Source organism: Chionomys nivalis, chromosome 9, assembly GCF_950005125.1.
Source record: "Chionomys nivalis chromosome 9, mChiNiv1.1, whole genome shotgun sequence".
NCBI lineage: Eukaryota > Metazoa > Chordata > Mammalia > Rodentia > Cricetidae > Chionomys > Chionomys nivalis.
In genome coordinates this window covers 34,942,535-34,966,284 of record NC_080094.1, presented here as the reverse complement: position 1 = coordinate 34,966,284, position 23,750 = coordinate 34,942,535, and the positions used below count along the sequence as shown (strand labels likewise).

General features: G+C 38.4%; 1 protein-coding gene across 6 annotated transcripts in view; it reads left to right on the top strand.

The window, feature by feature from the left end:
* Macrod2 (mono-ADP ribosylhydrolase 2) overlaps window positions 1-23,750 on the top strand; it is a 1,826,063-nt gene that overhangs the window by 566,267 nt on the left and 1,236,046 nt on the right. The window lies entirely within an intron of this gene.

The window sequence follows — 23,750 nt, the reverse complement described above, 5'->3', positions numbered from 1 at the left end:
TAAAGGTTGTAACCTATTCTGTCTGCTGAGACAGTGACTTTAATTACATTTAATTCCCATCCTCTTTGTATGTTACTTGATCCACTCATTCATTTAGAAGCATATTGATAAATACAGCCCCGGCTTAACCCCGTGCCCTTCAGCCCTTCTGGAATTGCAACCAGGCTTCAGTGAATTGCCATGTTTATATGTCAGACATTGTCAGTAGTGAGAAATATTGAGTTTCTTTCTAGATAACAGATATATTTTTTCTTCTAGAGAAAAGTACATATTCCAAGAAAAAATAACTTTTACAAAATGTTTTCAAGATGTTGGCAAAGATTCAAATTATAAGTCACAGCTTAGAAAATCAGTGTATCCACACTTCTCACAAACATATTTCATAAATCTTTGAAAATGTTTCAGGAAGTATTTTTGTGTAGATATTTGTTTTAGCAAGTATTTATCAAAATGTATGTTTATTATATTAATAAATCTATACATCTGAGAAATACAAGAAAGGTGGTATCAATGCCTTCAAAGACATTGTCCTTATTGTATGTTTTAGTAGTTTGCTTGTTAATGACATAGAAGTGCCTATTCTCACTGGTCACTGTAGCAAAAAGTAGCATTCTAAATCTTGTAACTAGTTTAAAAATCATATTATACAGAATAATCAGCAATGAGCAACAGATATTTAAAAAAAATTCTCTCCCATAAATTATGTAACTCCATGATACTTGGTATCTAATACACTGAATGCATATATAATATTTTGCATTATGTTTATCTGGATATAATAACAGAATTAAGAAACATATATGTGAAAATATTTGTAATAATTAGGTGTATTATGATGGACAAGCATAGTAAAGTATTAACAAATGAGAAAACCTAGTTGGATCTGATAGAGAAATAAGGGAGTTTCTCTTGACGCTGAAAATTGTATGTGGATTTGGAATTATTTCAAAAATAAATTAACATGTAAAGATATATAATATGTACATATGCATTAACTGCTATAATATTCTCACAGTTTTTACATTATAATAGTTTAATTTGTGTGTCAATTAGTTTTATAATCAACAACTATTGCAAACTCTAGGTCATTTAATATTCTGAGTAAATATTTTTGTCTTTGAAAAAAGAAAATATTAAAAGAACACAGCGTTTTATGTCAATTAAGGACAATACTATTAACTATCTGTTGCTACTAACATATTGAATTTTCAGTTTGCTATGAATATTCCCGGTTTCTAATTCTAGAATACCGTCCACAATTTCAAGTTATATTGAAAACAGTTTTGCTAAATTGTGTTTGCTCAAATCATTATCAGTCACTAGAGTTTTATTTCAACATTCTCACATCTATTTCTAAGGTCTACATCATGGTTTCATAAATATCACAATAGGAAAGGAAGAAAGAAAGAAAAAAGAAAAGAAAGGAAGAAAGGAAGAAGGAAGGAAAAGAGAGAGAGAACTGATTCCCCACACACATATGTATCAAATACCAGAAGTCTGGCTCATAAATCAGGAAGAACACAGGAAGATATAACTGGAGTCCTTCCTTGTTCCTGTATTACAGCCAAAATCCTGACATTCAGGCATATTTACAAGACCCATGTTCCAGTAAGCCCACATGTGCTTTGTGGGGGCTGAAAAGAATGTGAAGTGATTTCACATGGCAAGTTTTCCAGAAGGCTGGGTGAAGAACATGGTATCCTTTGAAAGAGAAAATCATTTTCTTTCGTTTATCAGTAGCAATTATTCCCTTTCCTTCTGCTTACGCATGAAATAGCACTGGGAGATGTGCTGAGGAAGAGGTCCAGATCATCCGCATCATGTTGGTTCAAAGAACAAGATTTGTGCCCTTTGGACCTGAGAGACGCTTCACCCTGACTTGGGACTCAGTCCACTTATCATGCCCATAAATCCTTCTTTGCACCGACACCTCTGTGCAAGTACCTGTGATAGTAGATATAATAATGAAGCTAATGATAATTACAGCACCCACCATTTAATGAGCACCCAGCAGGCCCTAAATGCCTACCCATTTGATCTACACTAATCTTCAAAACCACCTTTAAAGATAAGGATTATATTTTCCATGGGGGCAGGAGTATAACTTAGAACAAAGCATCATGACACAGGAGCATGTAAACGTCATAATGAAACCCACTATTTTGTATATTTAGCCAACTTGGAAATTTAATAAGAATGAACCAGGAATGGTCAGACACACCTGCAACCTGAGCACTTGACTGAGGCAGGAGGTTCACGGTGAGTGCAAGATGAATCTGGGCTATACAGTGAGACTGTGTCTCAAAACAACAACAACAACAAGGAATTGTTTTCATTTTATAGATAAGGATATCAAGAGTCAAAGTTCTAAGCAGTTTTTCCGGAACTACAAACAGTAACGATGTACAAGGAGAGAAATCCACCCTTTGTATTTGACGCCAGAACCTGTAGCTTTTGCTTAAAGCCTTCTCAAGGTCATAAGAATGACAAATGACTCCTGAAACCACTAAGAGAAGTCACATGTGGACAGCATCAGGATTTTAAGCAGCTGACAAGTTCTGCTGACAGCAGTGGAAAGGGGAAACACAGCAACTCGTTGGATCTAAGGGCAGAGGAAGGCTGTGTTAGCTGCCTTCATTATCACATCTGCCTGCTGTTTTGGTAAAGGTGGGATCATTATATCTCCATCTTGAGTCCATAGCAGCACTTGGCACACGTGCCTTCAGTTTTTAGTTCAATAAAAAATAAGCAAAGGAGGCAATAGAAGCATCACTTGTTGAATAGAGCCTTGCCTGTGTTCATGACTAGATCAACGAACTGGAGGGAGAAACAGGCTTCAAGAGCAGTTTCCTTTCCTAAACAGCAGTATGGATGAAGAGAGGTGAAACAGACAAGTTTCCAATGATTCGGGAAACATTTCTTTAAAACATATGTCGTGCCTCAACTCACTATGTTGTATTTTAATGTATGCATCAAAGGAATAAACAAGATTCACGACGATTCTTTCCTAGTTCCTGATGGTTCTGTATTTGCTCTTTCTAGGCCATGTCTAATTGTCCTGTTGATCTTACGTCACATAAGTTTCCTGGTTTTTCCTTTGCGTCAAGCTGCTTTTACTGATTTGAAATCATATTGGAATTTTTGTCCTCTAAAATCAGTATATTGGATATCTGTCTCTCTTTCCTAGTTATCTAACTAGCTATCCAACTAGATATCTAACTAGTTACCTAACATATATCCATCTTTTGAATTTTATTTTCTTACACAGCCTTTTGAAAGGGAGTCATCAGATTCCCTAGAATGCCCCATCTAAACAATCTTTAAACAAAACAAAACAAAAACCAAAACAAAACAAAAAAACCAGAAGAACCAAGCCAGTGTCCTTTTCTCCAAATTAAAGAAAGCTAGGAACACCATTCACCTTAGCTTTTCTGTTTGAGACTTTAAGACCTGGGGACCTAATATGCCTTGCTCCTGCTGATGGCTCGTGACTTGCCAAAAGATATTCATACTATGTTGGGGTTTCACAGAACTTACAGTAGGCTAAACCTCAAAGGAATAATTTTCCCCGGCACGTTGTGATGTATAGAAATTCTTCACTACTAATTAGCAGAGTCATATTATTGTGTAAAAATAACCAAGAGTTTGCCTAAACAGAAACAATTTTCCTACTTAATGCCCGAAAACATTCTAAGCGTGGAAACATGCAGAGCTGTGGGCTTCCTCTGTCCCCTGCCACTCGATGCCTGCATAGCAGAGCTTAGTGTAAATTGTCTTTTTGCTCCCATTTTACCTTCTGAAGTTCTGAGTCCCTGAAGGATATTTTTAAACAACGTCTGCATTTCTCGACTTTGCCTCACTTGTAAACTCAACAGCATTGAAGCATTTTCAAGCTGATTTCCTCTTTTAAGGCCAGAATGTATATGGGAATGAGCTAATTCTGTATTATTGACCGGTCACGACTGGTCGAGTCTTCTTGTAATATTTCACTTGCTGAGGTGGCCCGTGCCATGGGAGGTGCTAATTACCACAGTGTCGAGCAGATGAAGAAGCATGGAGTGTTTTCTTAGTGGGCTTTCTAAACAGTGGAGCCGAGAAGGCAAGACTGCGCCTGTTTCACACTGACAGGGCCGGTGGATTTAATATGTTCCCTGGAGCTTCTCATCACTTTATAACTCTTTCTGTGATGGTCAGTTTGGGGTCTGCTTATGTGACCTGACTTTCAACTTGTTTGGATGGCTTTCAGCGTGCTCGGGAGTTATGAGCTACCGGATTGTCGTGTTGTTTAAGAACCAAGAAACCAGCAACAGTCCTGCCTGGAAGCTTCTTACAGGGACCGTGACTGAGCTCTTCATGACAAAGCTGAGTCAGAGCGGAACCTGGAGGAATTGTTCCATGCTTGGAACCGCCTGTCTGGAATGCCTTATCATCATGTAAATCTGTGTTGCCTTGCTGCACAGCGGCAGTGTGTTGAGCTCTTGCTGTCATTCATTCCCTGTGGTCAAAATTGTTGTCACACCAGCAGCGTTTCCTTCTCAGTTGGCTTACGTCTCGTCATTGGTCAGCACTTCTGCGGAATGCACGAGGTCTCCTAAATACCCATCCTCCAGGCCTGGCTTGTGCAACTGAAACTAAAGAAGCCCTGATGTGTCCGGAGATGACCTGAAGAACTGCATCCAGCTTTGCAAGGCCGCTGATTAGAATTCTTGCCAAGTGTTGTATTACGCAGGGCTTCCTCATTTTGGCTGTAAATTACATTGCAAAGTTTTCAAGGATGAGGAAGTGTGTACTTTCTTATTTCATAAGCCCACGTGATAAACACAGCTCTCCTCCAAGCCGTCGGAGGTGTTGGGTGTGTGCACTGTGTTAAATATAGGGCTCCTTTGTGAAGAAAAGCACACGTGGCTCATTTTAACTTCTTTTACAAGCATTTAAGATGAGGCAAAATGGTCCTTCTGGGGAGGGAAACATAGAGATTTAGATGAGGAGCAGGTGTCTCTAACACAGTGCTTTGTCCTCTTCAGAATCTGGTCCAAGAATGTGAAGAATCAACAGAATTTTCTTTATTGACCTAGAGAAACCAAATGCCCAGGCTGTCTCACTAGCTCTGGCCCTCTATTTTCTGTCTTCTTTGTTCTTGGGTCAGTATGTGAATCAAAGGCTCCCCATCTGTTGGAAACTCTGGTGGAGAACTTTGTAGCGGTCATGCAGTCACCACCCTGAGGCAGAATCCCAGTGTCTTGCAGAGACCTAGGGAACAAAGTAGGCTGGACAGAGGTTGGCCTTGGAGTTGCCACAGATCAAGCGCTTTGGACCTGGCCACTGGGGCTTGACTAAGGAGAAGGAAAAAGCTGCGCTCTATCCATTTCTGGAAATGTGTTTCCCTTTGGTGGCAGCTTTGTAGAAGGGTGACTTCAATAGTCTCTGAAGGTGGGGGATGCTTCAGCAATCTAACCAGTGCACATACTGGGTTAGGGACCTAGAGACTAGGTTTCCACTGAATGGTTGATGGGGAGCAATCCTCTCCTATAGACTTCACTCAGCAAACTGTTGCTTTCTCCTTTTTTAATTTAAAGTTTTAGAGAACTTTGTACATGAGCACTGTATTCCTCACCTCAACTTCCTCCTGTGTTCACCCTCACAAACTCATAGTCTCTTATATATATATGTACACACATATATATGTGTGTACATATATATATATATATATATATATATATATATATATTCATGTGTATATTGTGCATTATGTACATGTGTCTAGGACCGAAGCCTTGGGACTGGGCATCCTGCATCCTGTGTGCAAGAGCCTCCAACTAGTTCTCTGTATTCTTGAATTTTCCCCCTTTTTTTTTCTTAAGAAAAAACATTTGAGCCTAATAATTTAGAAATATTTTAAAGGAACATTGTAGAATCCAAGAGCACATGCACACATGGCCACAGAGTCACATACAGAAATTACACGTGGCACTATTTGGTGCTCTCATACCAGTTTACATATGTCTATGTTCTTTAAAATTATAAAACTTAATTTAAAAAATAGTGCTTGCCTTTTCTTTGCAAGTTTTTTTTTTCTGATACAATTCTGTCTTAGGGTTTTATTGCTGTAAAGAGACACCACGAATGTGGCAACTCTTATAAAGGAAGACATTTGATTGGGACTGGCTTATGGTTTCAGAGGTTTAGTATAGTATCATCGTGGTGGGAAGTGGCCATGGTGCTGGAGAAGGATCGAGAGTTCTTCATCTGGATTGGCATGCAGCAGGTGGTGAACGGACTGGAACTTCAGAACCATCTAAGCCTTCGTCCTAGTGATACCTCTTCCAACAAGCCACAGCTACTCCAATGAGGTGCCACTAACAGTGCCACTATGATGGCCATTTTCCTTCGAACCATCCCAAATTTCTTGAATATTTAGAATTTTAGATCTTATAAGCATACATACGGGGATGCTGCAAGAGTCTCCAAGTGTTGCCAACTTGGCAGGTTGTAAAACTCCTGGGAGATGGGTCCCATGAGCATACCTTGGGGAACATCTTGCTTTGATTAATTGTGACAGGGCCATTCCCTCAGTAGGGGATCTTAGACTAATTGACGAAGGGAACCCTTTTGTTTCCTGATTGTGGGTGCCCTGCCATCAGCTGCTTCAAGCCTCTTCCACCTCGACTACCTGCCACGGTAGTCTGTGCCCTTGACTTGTGAGCTAGGGCAAGCTTTTTTTTTTATGAGGTTTTTGGCAGAGTATTTATCACAACAATAAGGAGAGAAACTAAGACACTAGAACTCTTTACTAAAAAAGAAATGATAAAATGTCATCGGAACTATATGATCTAAGTTGCATTCGATTTTTTTCCTATAGAAGCAAAATCAAATTATGAAGGATAGAGAATAAGTAGCCTTTTGGCTCCAAATTAGTCTTTAATAAGTGCAGGCCAACTTTTCTTTTTAATCAGAACAGAATGTCAAGTGAAAGAATAATTGTAAGGCTTGGCAGAATGATCAAAGTGTTTCTTGCCCCTAAATTTATTCTTCATAAGAGATGATTCCCTCAGAGTACATCTTGAAAATAAATAATGGTTAATGAGAGAGTCAATATTAGGACTGGGCAGTAAACAACACTTTTGCTTGTTTGCTTTGCAGAGAAAGCCACTTGACATCTCTCTCTAGAATCAGTGCTCTGCCCCCCAACCCCACCACCCAGTCATTAGTCCCTTTCAGCCAGGGAAAGGCAGGCTCTGGCCAAAGATTCGCCAAACCTGACTTTCCCTTGTGTGTCTCAAGTTTCTCCTTTTATGCAAACATACATGCACAAAAAGGTTCTTAACTGTTCTCTTTTAGACATTCAAGAGAAAGTGCAAAAAGATTTCTGTCCTGAAGATTTTCCTGTCTTTCATCATTTCGCCTATAACCCGTGGCCATTTCCTAGAGTCTATGCGAGGATGAGCTATAACATGACATGTTTGCTTCCTCGTTTGGAGAAAATGAAGAGAAGGGAGCCCACAACACGATTGAAGTTTAAAAGTCAAACTCCTTCAGGAAAGAGTACCTTTCTCCGCAGATCTCATTCCCTGATAAAACAAATGAGTTTGTCTTAGAGGTACCTGTTAATTCTGCCCTACATCATCTCTAGGCTGAACTTGTGTCCCCAGCCACTGGGAAGGTTCTGGTACAAGAGGATTCATTACGTTGGCTCATTTTTTTTTCTTCTCCGAAAGAGAAAGGTCTGTCTTCCTCCTACTTTCAGTTTGACCTGATCTCTATTAAGAAGACTTCCACTGCAAGGAGGGCAGGCTGTGTCGTTAACCCAGGTGAAGCTACACACCCAGGGAGGTCTGTAATGACTGCTCCGAGAAGGCAGCTAGAATTTCTTCTTCGCTTGAGGTCAAGATTTCCATTACTGTTTAGACTCTATTAACACCAGACTTGTGGTTTATGTTGAGAAATTGTCCTTAAAAGCAATGTAGTGTTAGGACTTGGCTTTCCATAATTCTCCAAGAACATTCTCTTCTTGGATCGAAATCCCAAGATGCGTTCAGATAAGAAATGATTTGTGAGACTGTTTCTGTCTCAAGTAAATTGCTGGATTAAAGACCATAATAAAGATGTGTTACCAAGTTTGCAAGGGACATTTCCAAAATACTGTCTCCTGTTTATTAGTGTCTTACAGCACCCCTGGCACCAGCTAATATAGCCCCTAAACACTCTATCATCTCTGATGCGAAATTTACTTCTCAGTCAAAGTGTCTCCACACTTCCAGGGAAATATGATCCTCATTCTCTTCACTGGGACCAGTAGTATCTACCTCCTGTAAATCCACCCTTATTGTTGATGGAAATATCCCTCCCTGGTGAGATTTGGTGAAATCTAAGTAATATAAGCCGACATGGCCATTAGACTGGAATAGTTGTGATTCTTTTTCCCCAGCTGCTCTTTCTGTTTAATACTGCAATCAGTACTTAGTACTTACAGTGCTTAGTACTTACTCCTACCGCTCCAACCACCACAGTGACCTGCTGGGGGGGCTCTTCACTCTAGTATTCACCTCACAATATTTTGTCAGTTTTTAATTTTCTGTACTTGATATTTCTATAGCGACCACAGAGAAACTTCTCGTCCACGACTTCAAAGGATGCACCACAAATTAATAAAAATATATGCTTGGAAATTGGAAATTACATCAGGCTCTTAGTTACAGACACCTCACATTAAGACAGTGAATTATGCAAAACCTAACTGAAGTTTTTTGGAGAAAAACAAATTCTCTCATCCAATGTGAAACAGTTCAGTGCTAGTGGGCCTCCTCTATAGAAAGAATCAGTGACCAGGCATTCTGAGCTCCTCCTGTAGCAAGCATTATTGTACAACCTTCAGTCTCATGTTCGCTGGGTAGTAGTTTTGGGATTAGCACCATGTTTTCATCTTTGCAGGGAGATATAAAAATAGGAAACAAAATCATAATATAATGAACAGGTAAACATGAGAAAACCCTCTATTATAGATCATATACATATATATTAGAGATTCACATATAAGTACAGATATTTCACATATTTCTCATATTTCTCTATATAATATCTATCCATCTATCTAACTACATACCGATAGATAAATAGATAGGTAGATAGATGAAAATATATGGGAGAGAGAGAGAGAGATGCTCAGAAATCCAACCACAAAGTTATCCACTTCCACTTACAAGAGCCATGTGTCTTTCTTTGTCTTTAAAAGTAATGTTGGCAAATACAGGCTTTTAAAATTATACATCTTTCCACTCCAGTTAATATAGGCCTTGTCAGTAAAAAAGGAGAATTATTGATACTGAGTTCACAATTAGCTATCTTTGTCATGATGAGGTTTGTTTTTCTCACTTGAGTTTTTGTTTTAGGAGGGAAGCATATATATGTAAACGTTGGTGCAGAAGTTAGGCCTTAAAATAGTGTTTTTATAAGAAATTATAATCTGCCCTGCGGGAAGACGAAGGTCTTCTATCTATGTCCAGGAAGGTGAGCATCTAAACAGGCTAAGCACCCACAAAGCCAGTTCATGTATTAGGATCGAAACCTAGTGCCATTGTCCTTGGCTCCTCATCAGCCTTCATTGTCCGCCATGCTCAGAGAGTCCAGTTTCAACCCATGCTTATTCAGTCCCAGACCAGCTGGCCTTGGTGGGCTCACAATAAATCAGTTCCACTGTCACAGTGGGTTCCCGCAGGGCAGAAAATTTGGACTGCTCTTCAGTATCGAGAGGGAGGGGGAATGGTGTGGGGGGAGGAGAAGAGGAGTGGGGATAGGGGGAGGGGGCTGGGGGGAGGGGGCAATATTTGGGAGGAGGGGAGGGAAATGGGAAACGGGGAGCAGGTGGAAATTTTAATTAAAAAAGAATAAAAAAAATTTTAAAAAAGATATTTAAAGGAAAAAAAAAGAAATTATCATCTGCCAAATATAACTTGGTCACAGGCTATGCAGAATTTTAATCAGCTTGAGGTCTCACCCTCAAATCCAGCAAATGAAGACTATTAGATTGTTCATTGCTTTATATATTTCCAAGAAATTTTAGGATATTGTAAATATTTCAGAAATATTTCCACCTCAGTTAAAAGTGCTAGTCCAATAAGAGCAGCAAAAGTCCTTTTTTCTTGGTTATCTACATAATTGGGTCTTAGATTCTAGGAGAAAGAAGCAAATCCTTGTTTCTTAAACATCAGTCTCAGAGTAATGGGATCAGCGCTGAAGGAGTTCGATATGTGACCCATAACTAAAAGCTCTTCCTAAGAAACATGTAAATGTTTATTCCATTATACTTATCCTTTCCCTTGGACCCAACTCTCATCTTCAGATTAATCGGCAGGTTTGCGGACATTCATAGTACTTAATTTTTGAGTCAGCCCAAAGCAGTCTCAAAGAGCTAATCCAAATTCCTTACATCTGTGAAGCTTCAAGATGTAGATCTCCTTGTCACTGTATTGTATTTTCTCACAGCTATTTCTTCTCCTCCCTTAAGGGAACACTGATGTTATTCGGTACCTAGCACATAAATCTTTCATGCAGGCTCTGGGTGACCTCTCCGGGAATCAACTTTTCACCCGATTACTTCAGCTGTATTGTTTTTCTGCCCCCTCCCCGCCAAGATTTCAGGGCAGCTATTTAAACTTCTGCCTTTAGTTTTAACTTGAAGGAATTGCTTTGTTTTGATGATGCTGGGGAGGGGTGCACATTAATAAAGTATATATGTATAGCAAATATTATCAAAGTTAATGGCTTAACACAACTGTTTACTCAACTCATAATTCTGTGAATTCAACAAAGTTAAATAGTCCTTTTTCTCTTAACTGGGCTGGTTCATATGTCTGGGACATTGCCCAGAGAGCTGACTGCTGACTGACTAGGAGGGCCCCAGATGGGACAGCTTATCTCTCTTCCACATGGTCTCTTATCCTTCAGCAGACTGGCCTGGGATTGCTCACATGGGAGCTGAGCTGGCATGAAAAGTCTCTTGAGGCTTGGGTCTGGAATTCTGCCTTCTTCTCTCAGTGTCCAAAGCAAGTTACAATGTCAACCTAGATTCAAAGTGTGGGGAAAGAGATTCTGCCTCTCAATGAAAGGATTTGTAGAGTAACATATATTGCAAAGAGCATGTACGCACGAAGGAAATAGTTGATTCAGTTTTTTTGGTGTTTGTTTCTAAGATCTATCAATTAAGATTCTTTGGATGCTTATCCAAGTATCTAGAAGCTGTACTTGTACAAATGCTAGAGCTTTCCATTTCCTTAAGCATTCATATAGGTGCCAATTGTAGACCTATTACATACACGCAGAAACTATTAAGAAATATGAGTTAATGGTTTGATGCTAGAGCCCTTTTACTTACCATTTAATAACTCCAGCTTTCTTGACTGTACATTTCAGTATGATTTTTTTCGGTATCCATACATGCTCATGATTATGTGAAAATACCACTATAATCAATATGGTAAATATGTTCTATAGAAATGATAAAAATTAATAAATGCTTGACTATTCCTTTCTATATATGGATGTCTTTATCTTGACTTCAAAGACCAAAGATCAAACGCCTTTTAGTGTTCCAGGCACTTCACGATTCTTCAATAATCTTGAATGAAGTGAATCTTGAATTCTACTTGATGTTGAATGTATCTTTAATCCCAGTTCACAATGTCTGATATTAAGGACAAAGGCTCTAGATGCTTGATTAGGACTCATGGAAGAATATGATAGGATGACTCCTTAAATTGGAAGAGAATATTCTGGTTTTCGGTATCAGAGCTCATAGTTTTAGTGACCAATGATTGCTCACAACATTGACTACCAGCCCATTATCTTACTACTCTCTGGAAATTTATCAAGAAAACACATTGATTCAAACTCCTAGAGGACTTGGCATTAATTCCATAATTTCCATTTTTTTATTAATTAAGCTACAGAATTGAAGAGGAATTTACAATGAAAGTGACATGAATACAAAGAAAGGGATAGTTACTACAGTTATTTTCCAGAACAAAATTAGTTTAAGATTTGTTGGATGTTTACAAGACTATCACATAGGATAAATACTGTACAAATGTTAGCTCTTCAAATCTCATTGAGATCAGAAGGTCCTAATAGCAAACCTACTGCGCAGGACCCTACTTTAGAAACATTTTGTGGTGAATAGATGCATATTCTAGGATAATTAGGATAGACATATAATAGGATAATTAAATATAGACAACTCTTAGTACGTAGTTGCTGCATGCTAAGCACTATTCAAAGTTCTTGTCAGTTTAATCACAGAAAGGAGTGAGTACCCCTCCTTTACAGACCAAAGGCCAGGGTAGAACAAGTAAATGCCACATGCAAGTCTTCTAGCATGCCATTAAAGACACAGTAAATCTACAATAGATGTGTTTACTATGTTACAGAATGTTATTTGCTTATAGTTTCTTACAGAATGCTTTGTGCATGGTAGATTTTAATAGATTCATATTGATTTGATTTCGGAAGAACCCTGTTGCATCCTATTGGGTTTCTAAGAAGTATATTCTATGGAAGGAGTCTCATGTTTCCAGGATAATATGATTTGTGTGATTGTTTTTAGATTAAGTTACTGTCTTTTCTTTACCAAAGAAGATTAAATGAGTATATGCAAATCAAAGAACTTCAGCAGTCACCTCCCCCAGAACCATTTAGAAAATTGTGTTTGTGGGCCAAGGTAGAGACCTCACAGGACCCATAGATAACTAGATTTTTACTAAATAGCACATTTAATATTTAAGGAAAAAAAATAGAACTCTTGGTTCTGTTTTTGTTGTTGTTTATTTTTTGTTTGTTTGTTTTTCTCAAAAGTGGGGAAAAAGGGATTGGCTCCTACACTTACTAGACCACAGTCCATAGTATCCATAGTGTCTCACACACTTTTGCTTATTGCTTTCTTTTTTACATTTTTTTGGCTTCATTTAAAATTGACTTAACCATTTGTTTATCAAATCCTGGAAACCCTATGTAATAGTGAAAGAAATGAAAAACTGTCTCATTAAACACAGTCGAAACCCACCTCTCTACCCGCCCCTTAGACAGTGTTGTTCTTTAGACTACAGTCTGAGGAAAACTAAAATATCATGCTTAATAACATGATGTCTCCTGAACTTAGCCTTGTCAGATAATGGGGAGAATGACATCTAAGTGTCAAGACCTTCAAGAATTTAGGCACCATCATCGGGGGTGGGGGGTGAATGACAGGTACACCAGTTTAGCAGCAAGCCTGGGCTTTAGGAATGTGTGGGCCTGCCATGTCCCTGATGAAGAGCAGTCCTGGGCAAGACCTCAGTACTGTCTTCAGAGCCATCCTGACTAAGCACAGGCAGTTTCTAGACAGTGAACAAGCTTCATTGTAACTGTTCAAATGGTTTAAAGAGGCAGGTTTTCGGTGATCGCCGAGTTTCAGATTCTAAACTGACTAATTAATGAAGATGATATATTTATTCAGTAAAAACAATCTGAATTTGTTTTATGAAAGCTTATAAACTACAAATTATTAAATTGAATGAGAGTTACACTTTGCCACTGGAAGTGAAAATGTTAGACACACTGCCTCTGGAAACATCCCATTGCCCTAGTTGCTTTACATACTAAAGATTTGTTGATCATTTGTTTCTCAGTCCATTTGGGGTGCTCAAGGGAGTGCAGTTTGGCTTCACACAATCATATAAAGACACGGGTACTTTCCCCGCAGGCACAACACTGTCCTGTAGGACTGGAGGCTTTTCCTGTAGCCTTGGGGCCCTTCTGGAGAAGCTGCAGGTCTGTATAGAATTGTGTGCACAGACACGAAGGCCTTGTCACTGAAGTATTTACTTCATTTTTACCCTTTAATTGGATCTGATCTTGTGAGCCTCCAAACCTAGCAGGTGCCTGGGCAATGTTGTCCAGCTGAGCGTCTCAGAGGAAATCTAAGTACTTTTTGCTGGGGACACAGTCTACCAATAGCAGTCCTGAGACATTCAGTCTATAGTTACTGTATTTACATTTAAAACTTAACTGCCTTTCCCCCTATTCCTCTTATATACTGATAGTCCTGTTGCTGTCTGGAAATCTTATTCTATTTTTCTATAGCTTTTAGGCTTTTTCTTTTTGTTCTTTTATTCTTTAAAAAAGTTATTTTTTTGTCATTTTAAGATTATACTATAATTACATCATTTCCTTCTCCTCTTCCATCCCTCCAAAATTCTCCCATATACCCCCCCCCCCCCACACACACACTCTGTATTAGTTAACCAGTTGGTGTACTTATCCCCAAGGAAGACTGTTTCTCCTACTCCCAGAATTCCTTTGCTGCCTGTAGTTCTTTGTGTGGGGTTGGGGTTTCCTGGGCTTTTCCCTTCCACCTGAGGATGTTTATTATTGTCCTCGTTCAGCTTATATTTAGGCAGCCGTGTTGGTGAACCATTCTTTTTTTTTTTTCTTTTCTTTCTTTTTAAGCTGTAATTGGGCTTTGATACACTGTCGGTCTCAATTCTGCTCACCCATGCTTTCCGAAGGACAGGTAGAAAAGGCCTGCTGCCTTTTCTGCTGTATGCTTAGAGAAACCTGAACCAAAGGTTTCTGTGCCAGGTTTCATCAAACCAGAGAAAAGTAGCTGCATGTTCTGCACGTGTTAGGTGGGAACCACATGGCTGTGGCTGCATATCACATGCTGCTTCTTAGTTTCTGACTGCATTTGAGTGGCGGGACTATTTTATCAGAATTATGAAAATAATAATATTGAAAAGTCATAATATTTGTCCTTAATTTTGAATTTAATTCAATCCCACCATATAGGTACCTACAAAGAGTTGGTGATTAATATAGTCAGTGACATACAAGGGAATAAAAAGTCTCTTATTCTCCCAGTGGATTGAAAGACTAAGGGAAGAAACTTGGTGCCTTGTTCTACAGTCTTTATGCAATGAGAAACAGAGCCTCTTAGAAAGGTGATTATAGTTTGCTAACCTGAATCTTATAAGAATATGAGACTATATTCTTATGAGACTATACATTTGTAAGTGGAGACTGCTCTTTCGTTCCCAGCTGTCCAGACCTGCATAATCAGATAAAAACTGCATTAATTACAGTACTGTTTGTCCAATCGATTGGGCATATTCCTAGCTAGTTCTTATATCTTAAATTAATCCATCTATCAATCTGTGTATCACCACGAGGCTGTGGCTTACCAGTAGGTTTTGGCAATTTCTCCTTTGACAGGTACATGGTGTATCCCTGGCTCCACATTCTTTCTCTCAGTATTAAGTTTAGTTTTCCTGCTTAGTTCTATTCTGCCATGCCATATGCCAAAGCAGCTTCTTTATTAATCAATGGTAATAAAACATAGTTAAAACATACAGAGGGGAATTCCACATCATCTTCCCTTTTCTGTTTAAATAGAAGGAAGGTTTTAACTTTATCATAATAAAATTACATATAAAAAACAGGCATCAAGCAAGAATTACAGTAATAATATTTATTCTATTTGTATATGGAAAGTTTCATATATAATTTATCTTTTATCATAACTAAGGAAAACTGTAACTATCTGTCTTTAACTCCAACAAATACCCCAGAAGGATTTAATATTATGTAAATAAACAGGAAGTATATTATAAGTAACTTCTAAAACTCTAGAATTGACAGAGACATCTTGCTTCCTGGACAGTCACTCTAAGTTCTTCTGTAACATTGGGGCATCCATCTTCAGCCTACAGGCCCATAGTATCTGGCAGACTTTTTCATGAAGCAGGAAATTTGAAAGACTGTTTTGTCTATACTGACAGTTATTTGGTCACTCTCTTCTGTGTCCTGCAGAATGTCTGGCAGTTTTTTCTGTGAAACAGGAACCCTGAAGGGCCATTCTATTTTTTTTTTTTTTTTTGGAAAGTTCAGCAGTCACTTTTCTCTGGGCCCTGCATGTCTAGTTTATACAGCATATCATCTTGCAGGCCAGGCAAGAGCAGTTTCTTGCCAAAATGGCTAGCCTTGTCACACTGAAGGCAAATTCCATAATGAGCTTCTTCAATGCAAATCAACCTCACTGAAGTAATTGGTCCTGCCAGAAGCAGATATGTCTCCCTGTTGAGAAAAGTTTCAGTTCCTAAAACATTTTAAATGCCATATTCTTTTTTTTTTTTTTTTTTTGTTTTTGTTTTTCGAGACAGGGTTTCTCTGTGGCTTTGGAGCCTGTCCTGGAACTAGCTCTGTAGACCAGGCTGGTCTCGAACTCACAGAGATCCGCCTGCCTCTGCCTCCCGAGTGCTGGGATTAAAGGCGTGCGCCACCATCGCCCGGCTTTAAATGCCATATTCTGTTAGTCTTTGAAAGTTTTGAAAAATATCCATCTGAAATATGAATACATCTAGAAAACTTAACAAATTGACTTTTTCGAAACAGGGTTTCTCTGTGATTTTGGAGCCTGTCCTGGAACCAGCCCTTGTAGACCAGGCTGGTCTCGAGCTCACAGAGATCTGCCTGCCTCTGCCTCCCAAGTACTGGGATTAAAGGTGTGCGCCACCACCGCCTAGCTAACCCATAATTCTTAATTACACATTACATTTTAAATGAACTGCACAAACACAATGCCTTAAACAAGAGCAAAAATACACATGCACGGTATAATAAAATCGACCTTAAATTTGTATCAATAGACCAAAATCCATACCAATACAAAATATTCATCTCTACATCATATCTTTCCCCCCTTTTAAAAATAAGATTGACTGTGACCATTTAAGCATTTAAACTCAATTCCTTTTATATGAAAACAAACATTTATAAAGATTCATTTTGGGAATTTGGGTGTAGTTTTCTCCAAACTGCTTCCTGCTATAGTTTTAGGTTTCATGGAATCTTTAGGCTCTGACATCTTTCTCCTTCGGCAGCTACATGGTATCTTCTGACTCTATCATTTTCCCCCACCATTCAGTTTAGTTTTCCTGCCTAGCTCTATTCTGCCATGCCATAGGCCAAAACAGCTTCTTTATTAAACAATGGTAATAAAACATATGCACAGATTACAGAGAAGAATCTCACATCATTTGTCTTGTAACTGTTGTAAATATTTTAAAAATAAATGTATTTTACTTAAGCATTTTTCATATACTATATTTGGATTATGTTTTCCCCTCCCCCAAAACTTTCTAGATCCTTCCACACTGTTATCCACCCAGCTTCATGTTTTCTCCTTCCTTTTATTTTTTTCTCTTAAAAAGGAACCAAAAAGCAAACAATGAAAATAATAACAAACTAACCTAAAAACAACAAGAAGAAGAAGACAAAAAAAAAATACTAAACAACAATAACAAAACATTCACAAAAAAATATGGGGTCTATTTTGTATTGGTCTCCTGGGCATGGAGCCTACCCTGGACTGTGATTGATACACCCAGTGACACTTCACTGGAGAAAGCTGGTTTTCCCACTCCCCAGCAGGTATCAGTTAGAAACAGCTTCTTAGTTATAGTGGGACTGTATTTCAATCCTCCCTTCTCTGTGCTTGGATTTTTGTCTGTTTTAAACCACTGTAGATCTTGTAAGCATTATTAGAGCCTCTAGAGCTGCAGGCTCAGTTGGTATGAGGCAAAGTCCATAAAAGAAGACTGGTCTTCCATCCAGATTATACAGGTAGCTGCAGTGCCCTCCTAGAACCTCCAAACAAACTGTTGAGGTTGTCAATACTTTTGTAAAGGAGAACACAGTTGCACGAGACCTTGCTTCCCAAAAGAGAAAAATAGAAACGAGCTCATGCTAGGTATCCTGGGAGGAGAGGACTTAGCCGTGAGCATGCTGGTGTGGAAGGGAATGGTGAGGCCTCAGGAGAAGGAAGAAGTGTGTGATGATGTCTAGTTGGGGATATCAGGTCAACCACACTGGTGAAGAGTTTAGAAACAGCATAGTTTAGAACTGGGACTTTTGTAATGTAAGGTAATGGTAAAAGCAAATGCCATTTTAATAAGATAGTAATGTGATTTTATATGCATTTTAGGAAAATAAGTCTAGTATCAACTGACAATCTTCATGAATTTTTAAATCTTATGGTGAGTGTTTACATTTCGGTCTATTCTCCCTTTGTTTTTTGAAATTATCAGTTTTAAGAACAAGTGTTGAAGCAGTTGACACTGCCATTGACTTATACCCCACACTAACTTGTCCCAAGAAGACAAATATAACTAAAACAACATGAAATCATACTTTAACCTGTAAAAGAGCAGATACATAGTTTCAGCTTCTGTCAATGACAGAGTATCAGAATTAATTTTATTCCAGTAGCAATAATAAATGCCTGAAGAGATACAAAAATAGCAGAAACATTTATAAAAATGCATTCAGCTAAAAACAGAATGAAACCGAAGTGGGTTCAATCATTTAAAGGAAACTCCACTGGGGAAGATGCACCACATAGCTTAGATGATGAGGCCCCTCCCTATTCTATTTGGAAAGGCTAAATATATTAGTTTTGTTGACATGAGAAATTATAGAGCTGAGTTCAAACTGACTAGGTTTTGAAGAGGGGTCCCCAGGAAGAACAGAATAACAGAGAGGGGAATTCCCCTTTCAAAATAAAAGTAAGTACCTTTTAAATCCTTAGCTGAGTATTGAATTATGCATGTATGGGGAGAGTCTTCAATAAGCCCTGGATGAAAATAAAAGCTATAAACCTCAAAGAACTGAGCAGGGAATTGAGCAGCTTCAGCAGGTATATAGAGTTTGGCATTTAATGCCAACCCCCACCTGCCTCAAGTTAGGGGAGCATCCTTCACACTGTAAGCACTGAAATTCCAGAAGACCCATGCTAGAAGTACACAGAATACATCCCAGCACTAATGGACCTGCCTTCAGAAATAGAAAAATGGAGCTAGATTCTACTTTAATAAAGCCACCTACACCCTGGTTATCTTTTACCTGCTTGCTAGAACACCATCAGAACTGTATACTTAGTTTATTTCCTTGTTGCTAAGGTAAAATTACTACAACAAAAGAAATTTAAGAGAAAAAGGCTTATTTTGGGTAATAGTTCAAGGGTACAGTCCTTAATTATAGGGAGACAAAACAATCGAGCTTGAAGCAGCTGATTACATGACATCCAAAAAGCAGGGCACATGATTGTAAATGGAGACGACTCATTCAATTCCCAGCCATCCAGACCTGAACAATCACACAGAAACTATATTACATACAACACTGTACGTATTCCTAGCTAGCTCTTATATCTTAAATTAACCCATTTCTATTAATCTGTGTATCGCCACGAGGCTGTGGCTTACCGAAAAGGTTCTGGGCAGTTTTCTCCTTCAGCAGCTACATGGAATCTGCCTGTCTCCACCTTCTTTCTCCCTGCATTCAGTTTAGTTTTCCTGCCTAGCTCTGTTCTGCCCTGCCATAGCAAACTTCTTTATTACCCATTGGTAATACAACATATTCATAGCATAAAAGAGGGGAATCCCACATAGCATTGTCACTTCACTTTCCATTTTTTTTTCATTTAGTTCAGGTTATTATCCCATGGCATGGTCCTACTCATAGTGGGCTTCTCTTTCTACCTGTAACCTAATAAAGATAACCACTTATATCCATGTCTAGAGGACTGTTTCAGTCTCACCAAGTTGGCAATTTCACTTAACCATTACAACAACAATCTAAAGTTTCTTTCACATATTATTTGATTTTCAATATGCTATCAACAATTTGTAGATATGTAAAAAAATGTGGCCATGTGGCCCAGTGTCAATTGAAAACTCAATGTCAGCAAACCCATTGGTCAACTGATTGATATTGGAATTGATAGAAATGTACTACAAAATCTCTGTGTAAAACCTGTTAAGAAATTTAGATATAAGATATTATAGACATAAGATATTTAGATATAAGGAGTAATAGGTTTTAAATTTTCAAAAGTGATATAAAAATAGTAAGAAAAAGGACAATGAAATCTCACAAACTTCACTTGAGTGAAGAAAGTGGTCTAGCAGAATTTGACAGATTCAACACATCTCAATAATAAAAAAAACAGTTAAAACCAATAAAGGACATGAGCAAGCACTCCATCTCTTAGCACTTGGCAAGATACTTCCCTTACGAGCCATCAGTAAGGTATAAATTGAGTATCCTTTATAGCTATTTGAATATTAAAATCAGGAAGATGGAGAGAAAAAAAAAGATAGGCAAAAGTATGCCTAACTGCAGTTCTCATACACTGCTGGGGGAAGAAAATGATGTCATTGACTGGGGAAAGCATGTGTTCTTTATAAAGTATGCAGAACTGACCCAGAAACTTTATTCATAGGACTTTTTCCAAGGAAATGAAAATATATCAACAGCCAAAAAATTGTATACAATGTATATTTATCTACAATCACAGAAAGCTCTGAATAATTCCTGTCCACTCAGATATGAATAAAGAAATTATGGGTCTTTAAAAGCAGACTATTTATAAAGAATAAGATGGAAGGCACCAAAGCTGCAGAGAAACCCTGTCTCAAAAAACCAAAAAAAACCAAAAAACAAAAAAAGATGGAATAAAATTATAATACATGTGATTTAAAAATTCTGCTGATACAAGATCCTCTACCAGAAGTTTGAAATATATAACAGCTAAAACTTAGTCATAATCACTGAAATACTAACGAATGCTCCCCCTCCTAACAGTGATGAGAGGAGAATTCAGATAGAAAGGACACAAGAAGACATTGGAGTGATGGAAATGTTTCATCTTTATTGGTGTCACAGTAATGTCCATAAACATTTGTTAAACTACATCAAAGTGGCATACCTATATTGGTATATTTGATTGTATGTACATAAGAAATCATAAATAGAATTCATGGAACTAAAAATGTAATAATGCAATAACATAGTATTATATTCACATGCAGGTTAGATTGCCAGGTTTTGATATACTCTGAACTATCTATAATTCAGAGTTATTTCCATATCTATAATCCAGATTATAGATAGTTCTGAGTATAATTACCACATCAGAAAAATCTGGGGCTCTGAGACTTGTTGCAAGTTCTTTGTGGATATAAGAAAGACCCTAACCTAGGCTAGGCACTCATGAAATGGAGATGATTCAATTAGTATCTGCCTTAGAAGGTTGTCCTTGGTGTAATGTCTGGGACGCAGATGCGGACAGTGCATTTAAACCTTAGTTATTATTATTAAATGGCTCTTTGACTGCACTGGCATTACCCTAACTCAATCAGGAATGCGTGTATAACCATGAGGATTTTAAGAATTAGATATCGGCAAACTACATTAGGCTGCAATCTAAATAATGCAGACATTTGACAACGTATGATTAAGTATACTCACAAATCCTATTTTAGTTATCCATCTCAAACCAAGCAACTATCCCTTTGTAAAGAAAAAAGAATCCAAAGCTGTTCTTTGAAGAGCTTATAAAAAAAAAATCAAGCACAAATATTTAGGACATAGTTTTTTTCTTAATAGTCTTCTTTCTCTTGTCCTTGTCCCTTATTCTTGTCGTTAGAGGTGTGCATCTTTCCAGTACATACATATGTATATATACACATGTACAAGAGTGTAGATGTAACTATATGTATAATTATGACTACACTGTTTATGATCCGGCTAGTTTTGAACAACATGACACAAGCTAGAGTCAACTGAGAAAATGTTTCCAGAAGACTGGCCTGTAGGGAAGCCTGTTGGGCATTTTCTTGATGAGTATTGGAGCACCCAGTCCACTGTGCGTGGAACCATCCCTAGGCAGGTACTCCTGGTCTGCATAAGAAATCAAACTGAGAAAGCCAGAAAACAACATTCCTCCACTGGCTTCTGCTTCTCCTCAGTGTTGGACAGTTACCTGAAAGTGTGAGATGAAATCAATCCTTTTCTCCCCAAATTGCTTTTGGTCGTGGTATTTATTACAGAATTAAAAACCAGACTAAGACAGTTTGTGTCTACAACTGTTTTCTAAACCAGGCATTTTCACGTGAAACAATCCTGTCATGATAAAGACTGTTAACCTAACACTCCATCTACTCTTTTTAATAGCTGTAGAATAGATTATGGCAGGATGGAAGTTTATTTACTCAACAAGTTGTCTGCTGATGAACACAGCATAATTTCAGGCTATTATTCTTGCAGAAAGCTTTGAATTAATGCAAACATCATCTTCACGGGAGCTGATAACTTTATGTGATAGATTTTACACAGCGAAATTGATATTTGAAGATCTTTGAGCAAATATTTCCAATCTTACCTTATGAGTGACAGAATTTGTGTGTGCACGAACAGTGGGCAGGGCATTGGCATTCTGTCTGGAGTGGAGTGATTGGTGGTTTTTATAGTCTTCTTTGTTTCTCATTTGCTGGTAAAGAGCTGCTTTTAAATTTACCCAACTCCATGTTAAGCTATTAAAGCTAAACTCCATCAGTCTAGCACATGCCATTGTATTAAGCAACCTGCTGGATGCCTCCTTTGCATCCAAGTCCTTAAATCTTTGCACAGGTATGTGAGGTTGTACCTCTAACACCAATTCATTATAAAGTAGAGCTTATACAGTATGCGACTGGTGAAGAGCACGGTGGGGATTTCACCCCGGGTCTGTGAAGGGTGGTAGTTGAGAGCAGTCTGGAATACATTCATTTTGATTCCAGGGTCTTTTAGGGCTGGGCTCGCTACCAAACGCCATAGATGTGTAAGTGACGAGGCAGGTAAGCTCGAATAAGCTTCTTCCTTTGGCTGCTTGTTCAGCTGCTACTGATGTCTTAATAACAGTAGCAACAGAAGTCACCTTGGCTATTAGACAGGCTGTCCCCTCAGCACTAAAGTCTATCCAGTATCTAACTTTGTCTTGAAATAAAACAAAAACAAGAAGAGTCTTCATCAATTGCATGATCACATTGACTATGGGGTAGGGGTAGGGTGTTCAAAGCTCTCAAAGATACTGTGTTTTCTTTCCTGTTCCTGATTACCCTGACTTCTACCTTGTCTTGATTTGCAAACTTTGATTTTTCTTTCTGCCCACAGAACAGTATATGTTCAAAAATGACTAAACAGCTACATGTTTAAGTTCCTAATTTATGTATCCATGAGCATTTAGCCCTCTACCTCAGCACCAGCTTCGGATACAGGCACCGAAGGTGTTGATTTTTAATGAAATCAGTACAGTGCTTCTTGCTAGGGTAGCTGTATACAAAGGGCCCAGAGGAGCTACAGCTGAAGCTGCCTGAGGGCAGAAAGCTGGCTCTTTAGCAGAGTAAGAACAGCTGCCACTGCCTGGCTTTACTTTGTGACCAGCAAGTCAGGTTCAAGGTCTTCCAAGTGCTTATAAAGTCCCATCTACCCTTGTGTTGTCTATCTCCTATCTGGCTGGAATTGATTATGCATGCATTGTGCCTCTGAGAAACAGATTTGTCTAGAGGTTTGGTTCTTATTTTGGTAGTCTTGCTTTTACCATCTCACTTTTGAGATGAGTACATGTGTGCCTTTTTCCCCAGTAACCTCATTTAATACTGGTGGTGTGCTGAAAGTCGTACTTAACAACTTCAAAGAGACAGCTACTTCCTAACACGGTTTTCATGAAATCAGATGTTGGCAGAAAGTGCCTACCCCAGTGAAATTATTGGATCCGTCAGGGGCACCCCAAAAGAACCGTAACCAGCCACAAACCACCTGCATTGCTCTTCTACATCTTTTACCAGGGGTGTGGAGAGAGAGAGAGAGAGAGAGAGAGAGAGAGAGAGAGAGAGAGAGAGAGAGAG